We start from the raw sequence: 11,631 nt of genomic DNA, 5'->3' as shown, positions 1-11,631 counted from the left end.
TTGCTAAGCTTGTTCTAAGTAGGTGCTTTAGACCACTGAGCCATCCTTCCAGCCCCTGAAGACTCTGTTGAATGGGCTTTGATGAAACACAATTTCATTTCCTCATGTACATCTTTACTACTAGATTTTGCAAGAATTGGCGCAACTGCAACCAGCTCTGGTGGAAGTGTTAGCACTGGTCATGCCATGAAAGTCTTGGTAGAGCATGTTCCATATCACGTACTTCTCATTCTCCACCCCAACCCTAGCAGATACGGAACTTGTTTACTTCAAAGAAAAGTGTTCTGGGGGGGAAAAAAAAAAAAAAAAATATATATATATATATATATATATTTCTAGTATAATACTAGATTTTCTAAAATACTAGAAATTCTGAAACTTTCTTGCACATTTGTCTACAAAATGATAATCAGATACATTGTGTTTACATAGTACTTTTTATATTTTTTAAAGCATACGTCAAATAGAAAGAAATGCACTCCTCTTTCAGTCAAAAAAATGAATTCTCTTTAGTACTGAGAGTCTAGAGGAAGTATAAAGTTCTCAAATAATGTGAAAGTATAAAGTACTCAGACAAATAGCAGACTTGTTCATTTACAGGAATAACAGTGCTTCGTGAGACTTCTTAGAAGCTAAAGGACATTACTATAAATTCAAAATTTTTAATTATTTTTGAATTCCTTGGTATCTTGTCACACTTTTTAAGTACCAGTCTATTCATGCTAGTATAATATCTGTAGTATAAAGGCATCAAATATACTTTTACATGTTTTGATAACAAAATAATTGTTTTCACACGTGCTTTGTAGAAATCACTGTTATTGCTCTTTATCTTGCATTAGATTTCCTGAATCTCAGATCTCTCCCCAACCCCCTTGGTGGTGAGCACACATAATCAAAAGAGATTTTATGTGTGTTCCACTATGCCTAATAGGGACTCACTCTTATGCACTAAATTTCCTTTGGGAATATTCTGTTTCCTCTTAATTCATAGCTATTGTAACATTAAGGAAATGATCTGGATTTTCTTTTAGAAGAGAAAAACAATGAGTGTGCTCATCAAATTAGCTCATAAACCCACAAATCAGAATAAGGCCTATCTTTTCTTCTTTTTTCTTTTTTTTTTTTTTTTTTTTTTTTTTTTTTGCGGAACTGGGGATTGAACTCATGCCCTTGCGCTTGCCAGGGAAGCGCTTATTCCACTGAGCCATCTCCCCAGCCCCAAGGCCTATCTTTTCAATTGAGCCAAAACCACAGTTTGCTCATACCTATCTTGGAAAATTAACTGGAAGCCTGAGGATATGCATACCTTGTATACTAGTTTGGAAACATTTTAATCAGAACTTATTCAGGTATCTGTTATGGTTTGTATCTAGTTGTCCCCCCAAGCCTCACCCAAGTCATAGGGCTGACACAGCTGGAGGAGCAGTGGGTGGCTCAAGGGGCAGGGCCAGGGGTCAGAGAGGGCCTCCAGGGGCGGGGCCAGAGAGGCTCCAACAGTTAAACTGGCAGCAGGTGCTGTCCCCCTAGCCTGCGGGTTCTCTGGGAGGTATGGAGTAGGTCAACCTGGACACGGTGGCGCCCCAGGCTCTCCTCCAAACCCTGCATAACAGGTGGGCAGTTTCTGCAATTGAGGCCACCTCCGGCAGAGAGATGTTTGGAGAAGACAGAGACACTGACCCTCTGTCCTGAGCAAATAAGGCTCTGAGGTCTTGCTATGTAATTCAGGCTATTTTAAACTATGAAACCTCCAGTAACTGTGAGCTAAATAAACCTTTCCCTCCTTCATTTTGGGTGTTGGGTATTTATCCTAGCAACAAGAGAAGAGTAACTAATACAATACTTATCTTTTTTTTATTTTTGATACTTAGAATCGAACTCAGGACCTTGAGCTTGCCAGGAAAGCGCTTATTCCACTGAGCCATCTCCCCAGCCCTTCTAGATTCCATCTTTTGCACATGGGTAGCTGGGTTTCCCAGCACCACTTGTTAAAGAGGCCATCTTTTACCCATTATATATGATACCCATTCATCAAAGATAAGGCAGCTGAGTATGCCTGGAGTAGTTTCTGCATCCTCCCTTCTGTTGTTCCACTGATCCTCAGGTCTGTTTTTCATGGAGTTTTTGTTTTGGGTTTCTTTTTTTCCCCAATGCCATGGGGGTTTTATCACCACAACTTACATATTCATATTTATACCAGTATAATTCATAATAGCTAAATCTAGGAATCACTGTATATGTCCATCGGCAGATGAAGGATAAAGAAAATATGATATTAAGGGCCAGCTAGACAGCTCAGCGGACTAAGCACCTGCTTAGCTAGGCAAGCGCAGGGACCATGGTTCATCTTGGCACCACATGCCACATGGGCCCCCCCCACCCCGGGGCACACTGAGCCACTAAGACCAGGTATAGTGGCGCATGCTCATAATCCCAGCACTGGGGAGGCTGAAAACAGGATCATCATGAGTCTGAGCTGTGTAGTGAGACCCTGTACTGAATGCATGGGAAAAAATTGAAAATATGCTATTAGAGCCAGGGATATAGCTTAGCTGTATAGCGCCTGCTGGGAAAGCACTAGGCCCTGAGTTCAATTCCCAGTACCAAAAAGAAAAGATATTTGTACACAGTGGAGTACTGTGATTTATAAAGAAGGACAAGCTTGAGTAATTTATAAGAAAATGAATGCACCTTGGGACTAAAATATTAAATGTAACAAATCAAACACACAAGCCTAACTATGGCATAGTCTCTCTTATATAAGAAACCCAAAGTAAAAATAAAAGGCCAAATAAAAGAGAAGAAATAGATCTCTTATAAGGAGGAAGAGGACCAAGACATGAAAGGATAGGGAAAGAGGAGAGTGAAGGGGATCAAAGAACTAAGATCCATCATGTGCATGTGTCAGCTGCCCAAGAGGACTGGAATCACTGTGCACTAAAAAAGCTAAAATTAAAAGAAAAAAAAAGTTCCATCTCTCAGGATCATGCCCTTGTATCAGCCTCGGGTGGATACAAGTTAACTTCCCCCTCAGCCAGGACTTCCATAGCGGGTTTGAGTGTACCACAGTATAGTTCCAGGCAAAGCCTGAAGCAGTCAGGTGAACCAGGCCGAGGTCCTCTAAGAGGGGACTCAGCAATTATCCCTCAGCAATCCGTGCCTCGGGCTGCTAGAGCTGGAAGAACCTCACTGCTTGCTTTGTCCAGCTTCCCCTTCACATGGGGAGGCTCCTTGTCATCAAGGCAGGTGTCATTCTTGCTGCTCAAATGCGCCTAGGGACAGAGAACCCATTATTTTGCCCTCGGCTCACATATTTTAAAAATACATTTTCTGATTATGAGAATGATATTTATTGTAGAAAATTATTAAATAACCCTTCAGAACCCAAATATCACTTAATGGAAATGTTCAAATATGATTCCCATTAAGTTACTCAGCACTGGGTTTTGGAAAATTCTGACTTTCTATAATTCCAAACCTTTTATACAAGTTCTCCTATCCCCAGTCAATTTCTGCCCTCTCTTCTCTAAATATCCCTTCAAATAGTCTGATTCTGGCATTCATTAAATAAATACCTGTTGAGCATTTACTGTACTCTGTCTTCAGACCCTGAGATTCAAAAACAGCAAATTTGACTAATAAATCATCTGTAGCTTTAAGAAAGTCGGAAAAGAAATGCTATGATTTGAATGTCCTGTTGTCTCCCGAAGTCTGTGTACTAAAACCTGATTCCAAAGGTGGGATTCTTGAGCTTCTGGGGGGTGACTAGGTTATGAGCACTCATCCCGATGGATGGGCCTGGAGTCTTTGTTAAGAAAGAAAAAGACAGAGACAGGAGCATGACAGAGGGAGAGAAAGAAGTGTTGTACACAGCTAAGTTCAAGAGAAATGCTGTCGGCAGTCAGACAGGGTAGGCCCTCAAAGGCGCCAGTGCAGAAGACAGATACTTTGCAACTGTGGGGGAGACAGGCACTTCCTCCACTGAGGGCCAGACCTCAGGACAAAAGATGGAATGAATGCACCTACATACATCCCCCAAGGATAAACAACAGTGCGTGGCCTCCTAATAGGTCTCATCGCCTTGCAAAAGCCAGAAAGTGCCACTGACCTAACCCTCTCCAGAAAAGCCCCTGCTGTTTCACACTCTTGCTACTTGTCTTGCTTCCCCCATTTGCTCCCAATTTTAATCAATATTACCTGAGAATTATGCTACTAATCTTATTAGTTCACTATAGTTTTGTTCCACCTCATGCCCACCTTTCAATTGTCCATTCCCCCCATCTTAGACCCACCTCACTATATGGTTTTACTCTATAAAAATCCTTAGAAAAGATGGGGTCCTTGCCAACCCACTCAGGATTCCTTTTGTCTCTCAGACAGAAGCTTTCTTTCCCCATCCCCTGCAATAAATATATTCTGGTGTTAACCTCCATTGTTCTTAAAATGGAACATTGCTCGATTTTAGAGAACATGAACTCGTACCAGACATCTGGCAGGTTGGGCATTTCCATTATTTTGTTATTGGTATTCATTACTGGGCCCAGGGGTGACCGTCCCTGCAAGGATTGCTGCAGCTGCACAGGCATGCCCCTTCTGGGAACAGCTGATCTCTAACAAATGGTTATGGGAGATTATAAATTCAAGGCCATGAGGCCCAAATTCCGAAAACTCTGAGACAGCACTCTAGCAGCAGAACTCGCTATGTAGTCCAAGAGACTTGCTGGGTGCTGCTCCAAAGCTCTCTCCCTCTCCCATCATGGCTCCTCTCTACTCCCTTCCACAGGTTTAATCTATGGCACTCCTTAACAAGCCTCTGCACCCTGAACTATGTCTCAGAGTCTCCTTAATGGACAGTGCATCCAGGCCAGCTGTAGTGCTGCACCCCTGTGATCCCAGCATTTGGGTGGCTGAGGCAAGAGGATCATTACAAATTCAAGGTCACCCTGGGCTACACAATGAATTCAAGGCCTCCTGGACTACATAGCAAAATGCTATTCAAAAAAAAAAAAAAAAAAAGACAGTTCAGCTAGACTTATAAGTACACAAAATACAGCCCACAAAATTGTACATGCTAGGAAAAGTAAGGTTCAGATACTGTGCTTTCATGCAGCTACAGAAGACTTTCAATCAGTCATGATTGAATTTCTCCAGATTAAAAATAAACCAGTTGCCCAAAGGAAGAAAAGCTCTCTGGAGAATTTGTTGCTGTCTAGAGCTACACAAAGAGGCCACTGTAGAGTACAAATGACAGTCTCATATCTTCCTCAGAAAAATAGCAACATGTTTGGTAAGGGCATGGAAGGCCACAAACCCTGGGTTACAAATCCAAACATACAAATAATGTGATTCTTAATTTTTAAATGTTTGAATCTCAATCTCTGAATTCCATTTCACATGGCAGCAAAAGCGTCATTCCATTCAGAATAAATTCAGCTGACTTGAAGTAGTCTTATTCTGATGTTTCCTATTCCCCTTTCTCAAAAAATATCCTTCCAAAAGTATTATTTATGCAACAAAGTTCATAGCCTTGATCTTGAGGGCTAAAGGATTTCTTTTTTATTTTTTTGAACATTAATATGCAATCTTTATTGCAACACATTCAAAACATTATTTAAACATAAAATCATATAAAATAATTATCAATGAGATGTTTTACATTTTTAGATGAAATGATTTCTTTTTTAAAAGAATATAAAATAGGGGCCGGGGAGATGACTCAGTGGAATAAGCGCTTCCCTGGCAAGCACAAGGGCCTGAGTTCAATCCCTGGTTCTGCAAAAAAATAGTAATAATAATAATGAATATAAAATAGTATTTTTTTAAAAGTACAGCATTAGAAATGATACAAAATTTCACTAAAGAAAGTAATAGGAATTCAACAATGCTTACTGTATTGCATGATGCTATCTTCAAATTAGTTGTTCAGATTACCAGATAGAAATATGAAAAATTGGGGATTTTTTGTTGTTTTTTTATTTCTGTATTTTAGGGAAGGGTCTACACGGTGTCCAGGGTCTCACTACTAGATCAGACTTGTAGTGATTCTCCTCTTTACAGCCTCCCAAGTGCTAGGATTAGAGGCCACCAAGCCGTCTCAATCGCTGTCTCAGAACACCCTGGGGGCGGGACCAGCACAGTGGGCCTGGGCATCAAATCCCTGGCCTTTGAGCTTGCTTGTGGGTGCTTTAATCCGCTGAGCTATTTGGCTGGCCCTTAAAAAATTGGTTTAAAAAAAAAAGTTATAAGAAATTTAAAAGAAAATAAATAAGAACAAAAAGTTTTAAGCATTAACCTTTGGAAGACCAGCAGAAATCGGCAGTATAATTATCCAAATTATCCTGAGTACATACATAAATATATCTTTTTCCAAGGGCTAAAGGATTTCTTTAACCTCAAAATTCTGACTTTTGAGATTTAAAACTATTTTTATCAAAGTATAGGTCTGCCTGAAAAGTATGATTAATGTTTAAATTTATTACAGTAGCAAACATTGTCATTAATCCCCCTCAAAATACTCCCTCTCACTTATCCCATCATTCTTGCCACTTTTTTGAAGCAGGTCTGGAAGTCTTCTTTCCTGAGTGTCTTGAGTTGTGCTCCAGTGGCTTTGATGTCCTGAATCAACTCCCAACATTTGCCTTTTGTGGTTATCTTGACTTTAAGAGCCGGAAGTTGCAGGACCCCAGGCAGGTGAATGGGGTTGATGAGCCCTTCCCTGCGAAAACCCCATCAGCAGCCACGTTCCAGGTACTTCTGATTGCAACTCTTAAGGACACTCACAAAAGAGGACCTCCAAACTGCTTTAGAAGTGCCAAGAATGAAGAAATAAGTGTCTGAAGAGATGCGGACTATTTTAAGGGGGAATTAATGGGAATGGGTTTTCTACGGTAATAAATTTTGATGTAAACATTTACCACATATTTTGGACACACTGCATTATGTCTGTTGTAAATCTCTGAAATTCAAATGCTCACAATTTACTGTTCCTTCTCTCATCTTTCCTGTCAGCGCCCTTCTCTGAGGCAGTAGGTGTCCTCTGCCTGGTTTGAATGAAGGAGGGAGGGGAGCAAAGGGTGCTTTAGGAAATAAAATGAGTAATGAGAAATTTTTTTAAAACAGATTGTTAAATAGATTAATTGTTATACTTTTTTTTACATAAAAATCCAACTTTATTGAATGTAGGAATAATGGACTATCAAATGAATTATTTTTACTTTATGGTTATTAAAGTTATCTGATCCATGGTAGAACTTACTAACTGGCATTACATAAAGATGCTTGTCTATTACTTCAATTCTATATTCATAAACAAATATATTTAAATCTAGATAGAAACATTTGTGATTGGATTAGTGCATGGTAGTCCCTGGTCTTTGCACTGCTCAAGGTGGCAGAAGGCGACCATCCTGTCTACAGTAAATTTGAAGCACGAGCACACATTTGAATTTTATACAAAAATTGTTTTACTCTTATTCTTACATTAGTGGGAGCTGACATCTGTAACTTACAGGCAAGCATATACTTCTGTTTTCTACCTCCTAGATGAACAAAAATATATACAATGTATTGTTTTCCTTAGGTAAGACTTTTTTATATTTCAATGAGAATACCATGTAACCCTTACATAAAGAAAATGACCAGGATACTAATGAAACCCTCTTTGGAGGAAGTACTTAATATGCATCTTAAATAAATCTTCTAGTAAGAAATGGAGAATTCACTGCCTTTAGTTTGAAGGCTTTGTAGCTTTCTGTCAAATTTCTATGTGCAGCTCACCAACATTCCCTTATTGGAAATATCAGAAATTTCTGAATCATAGTTTTCAAAAGGACTTTAAAGTCTTACAATTCTGAATCTCCTTTGGCTTGCTTCTCTCTTGATTCCACCCAAGCTTTGTTAATGGTTCGCTTCATATCATCATCTCCATCTTCATAAATCTTCTTTAAAACATTCATTAATCCCTCACTCGGATCTGTCTCAGCATCGTAGGATGGCTTTTCTTTTTCTTTGCACTCTTTCTCAACCTGAGTTAAGTATTCCCACCAAGTGTTCTCTGCTTTCTTTCTACACAAGATAAAAACTGTATCAGTCTTGACTTTTTTTGAACTGCCTTCCACTGAGATGGGCTTCAAGAAGTTGTTTACAATCATGGAGTAATTCTTCCCATTTAGATTCTTTACCAAAAGATCAAATGACCTCTCTGTGAAATGCACCTGCACACTCTCAGCAGGAACCTGATGAACTCCAGTTAAGGTAATGCAGATTTCACAAGCTTATCTGACTGATCCCATCCGTAATTACTGATCTTCACTGTGTATCCTGTTGTGATGGGAGCAACCACAGTGGCTGGTTTTTCATTGTCGAGAAGTTCTGGTTTCTTCTGTGTTTTTTGTTGCATCTTATTCTTTATTTCTGTTTCAATCTTGGATTTTTCAACTGTCAGGGTATCATGTACTCTTTTCTTAGTAGCCTTTTCCAGTAATGCCTTTACCTCTTCTAGATCATTCTGTAACTCCTCCAGAGCAGAAGCCATGGTCGGGCGGGGTTGGACTTAAAGCCTGAGTTGCAGGCGAGCACGCAATGACAGGAACCGCGTAGTCCCCGCGGGCATGGACCTCAGCAGCACTAGCTGCAGGCCAGCCACTGTGCGAGTGCCATACTTTTTTAATAACATACACTTAAATGAAAAAAGGTGCAACCCGGAACAAATAAAAGTAAGTTGGGGGCTCAAAACCATGTGGCTCAGGCAAACATAGCACCTAAGTCAAGAACGGATTTTCTAGTAGAGATGAAAAAGAGCACATTCAGCTTTCAAGCACCTTTCACAATCCCCACCCAAGTGATATCAGGACTCCCCATTATTTATTTATATATCTCAGTGCTTGCACTATCTGCTTAAAAAGAAAACAAGGAGTTGTGAAGATTTTGTCTTTGTTGTTTGTTTTAAATGTGATGTTATACCCCCAAATGAAAATTATTTTAGCCTCTTCCATCACTGAAGCCCAGCCAATTTATTTTAAATTTCCAACCACTAGGAAGTCACAGGCTCCAGGGAATTCAAAGTAGAGAGGATACTGGAGTTACAGAGACAATAGCAACACAAATAATGTACACTCCAGCTTCTAAGTTCATGAGGGCGAAGACATCCTAAAGGTGGCACTACAATATAGATGCACTCAGAGCTCTGTCTGCAGGGAATGCTGAAGATGTCAAGAGACTCAGGTTGTCTGTCACACTGTCGGGACAGGGCAGAGACTCATGCCTGCCACAGGAGGGATGCAGAGATGCTTTCTATAACTGTGAAAGGATGACTTAAAGGGTCATTTTAAACCATTTAAATAATCAATTTAGGTAATCATTATACATAAAGAAAACAAAAAGACTCATAGAGCAGACTTGTTATCATAGTTAAGGGAAATCACATTGTAATTGTGAAAGTAGTCTGTCTTTTTATTTGCATAGTAAAGTTTCAATGTCTAATACGATGATCTATGTGACTAGTTTCATGAGCATTTTAAAGAATCTGGTATAAATGGGTGACATTTTTGTAAAATTCTTTATAAAAAGCCATAATATATAGGGAAATATACTGAACTCCTTACAATCACCCTACAGGTTAATCTATAAAGCATTTATAAGTGGATTAGAAGCCTCCACAAATATACTTCCCATACTGTGAATTACTGTTCTGAATATGGTAATTATCATTCCAATGCATATGGGTAGTGCATGCCCATTACATCTCTAAAATTTAGTATTTTCATATTTAAATTTCACATGAATTTTGTGTTGAGGGGCCGGGGAGACAGCTCAGTGGAATAAGCACTTCCCTGGCAAGTGCAAGGGCCTGAGTTCAATCCCCGGTTCCGAAAAAAAAAAAAAAAAAAAAAAAAGAATTTTGTATTGAATGAATGTTTCTTACATTTCATGTTTCTAAGACATCATCTTGATATGTTTATCTCTAGTTGATTCTCAGGGCTTTGTATCATTCCCTTACATACCATTCAATTTTTTCCCACTCTCTGGGAGGCAGTTGTTTCTAAGCTTTGCAATGACAAACGTGTCATCAGGAAAATACTAGCTCTTTGAGTCATATAGTTTTTGTCCAACAATTCCAAAAGTGTGATCCACAGATCCCTAATGGGCCTAGGTTATTCCAGGGAATCCATGAGTGTTGGGGACTGGGATGTGTAAGGGATAATTGCTGAACACAGTGCTTTCTGGATATACTAGAAAGCTCATATTTACAGCCTCTGAAGACAAGAAAAGACTGTATTCATGGGCTGCTGAATCTTAAAGTATATGAAGGTAATAAATTGTCAACCTTTGAAATCAAACCCTTCTCTTAATTAATGAGATATACACCTTTGTGCTAACTTCTCAAAGCCCTGCTCATTTTTGCAGGCTTTTGCCTCCACTTCCTGCATCACCCTAAACTGGAAAGAAGCCAACAAAAAGAGGCAATCCAGAGAATTCTGACCCTGGACTCCCCACAAACCAAGCTACATTTGTCTTTATTTAACCCTTTTCCATAAGCTCATCTCTAAAATCAAGGGGGTCAAAATGAGGTAAAAAATATTTTATAATAATAATGAGTTGGGGGCCTGCTGGTTAGCTCAGTTGTTTAAGTGCCTGCTCATGTAAATGCAATCCGGCACAGGATACCACGGTTTGAACCCCACCTCCACCTGCCTTACCAGATCCACCCTTAAGGTAGGATGAGTCAGCAAAAGAAAATAAATAATAATAATAATAATAATAATAATAACAATAATAAGGAGCAAGGGCCAGGCAAATAGCTCAGCAGATTAAAACCCCAGCTTAAGCAGATGCAGGGGCCAGGGGTTCAATCCCCAGCCTGCCCCTAGGGCACGCTGAGATGATGATTGAGACTAGGCACAGTGACACAAGCCTGTAATCCCAGGTCCTTAGGCTGAACACAGGGGGATCACTACGAGTCCGATCTACATAGTGAGACCCTGTACCAAAATACTCCTCCTCCTACTACTACTGCTACTATTAATAATAATAATAATAATAATAATAATAATAATAAGGAGCAATTTAACTGTTTCACTGTATTGACATTTGCATTGGTGGCACAAAAGGCAAGGCTGCTGATGCCTTAGTATGACTGAAGGCAGTGGAACCACACTAGCACTCATTGTGTTTGTCACCACTATGAAACAGTGGTTTAGAGCTGGCCAAATGGCTCTGTGGATTAAAGCTCCTGCAAGCAGGTGCAGGGGCCGGGGGTTTGATCCCCAGATATGCCATACCAGCCCTGCCCCCAGGATGTGCTGAGATGGCAATTGAAACTGGGCGTGGTGGCACGCACCCATAATCTCAGCTCTTGGGAGACTATAAACTGGCAGATCACTACGAGTCTGATCTAGTAGTATCAGACCTTTCCTTAAAATACAGAGGAAAAAAAATGTTTTTTTTTTCTTAAATAAAGGGTAATAAATGAAAAAAAAGACACAAGAAAAAGAAAAAAAAAGTCAAGGACTGTCCTGCTATAATGCTATATATGGTTAGATTTCTAAATTTCTGTGTAAAAATATGTAAGTATTTATTACTATTTTTTAAATTATTTTTTTCTTCATATTCTATAAGGACTTAAAGTTCAAC

At 39.5% G+C, this 11,631-nt stretch overlaps 1 pseudogene across 1 annotated transcript; it reads right to left on the bottom strand.

Moving 5' to 3' along the window:
* Positions 1 to 7,697: 7,697 nt before the first annotated feature.
* Positions 7,698 to 8,573, bottom strand: LOC105743314 (annotated as a pseudogene). The gene has a single exon (XR_001117260.2). The product of XR_001117260.2 is annotated as a calcyclin-binding protein pseudogene (transcript).
* Between the last annotated feature and the right edge of the window lie 3,058 nt (positions 8,574 to 11,631).

This window comes from Octodon degus, unplaced genomic scaffold (genome assembly GCF_000260255.1).
Source record: "Octodon degus isolate 3935 unplaced genomic scaffold, OctDeg1.0 scaffold00115, whole genome shotgun sequence".
Taxonomy (NCBI): Eukaryota; Metazoa; Chordata; class Mammalia; order Rodentia; family Octodontidae; genus Octodon; species Octodon degus.
Note: the sequence above shows the minus strand (reverse complement) of the source record. Positions and strands in the feature narration are given on the sequence as shown.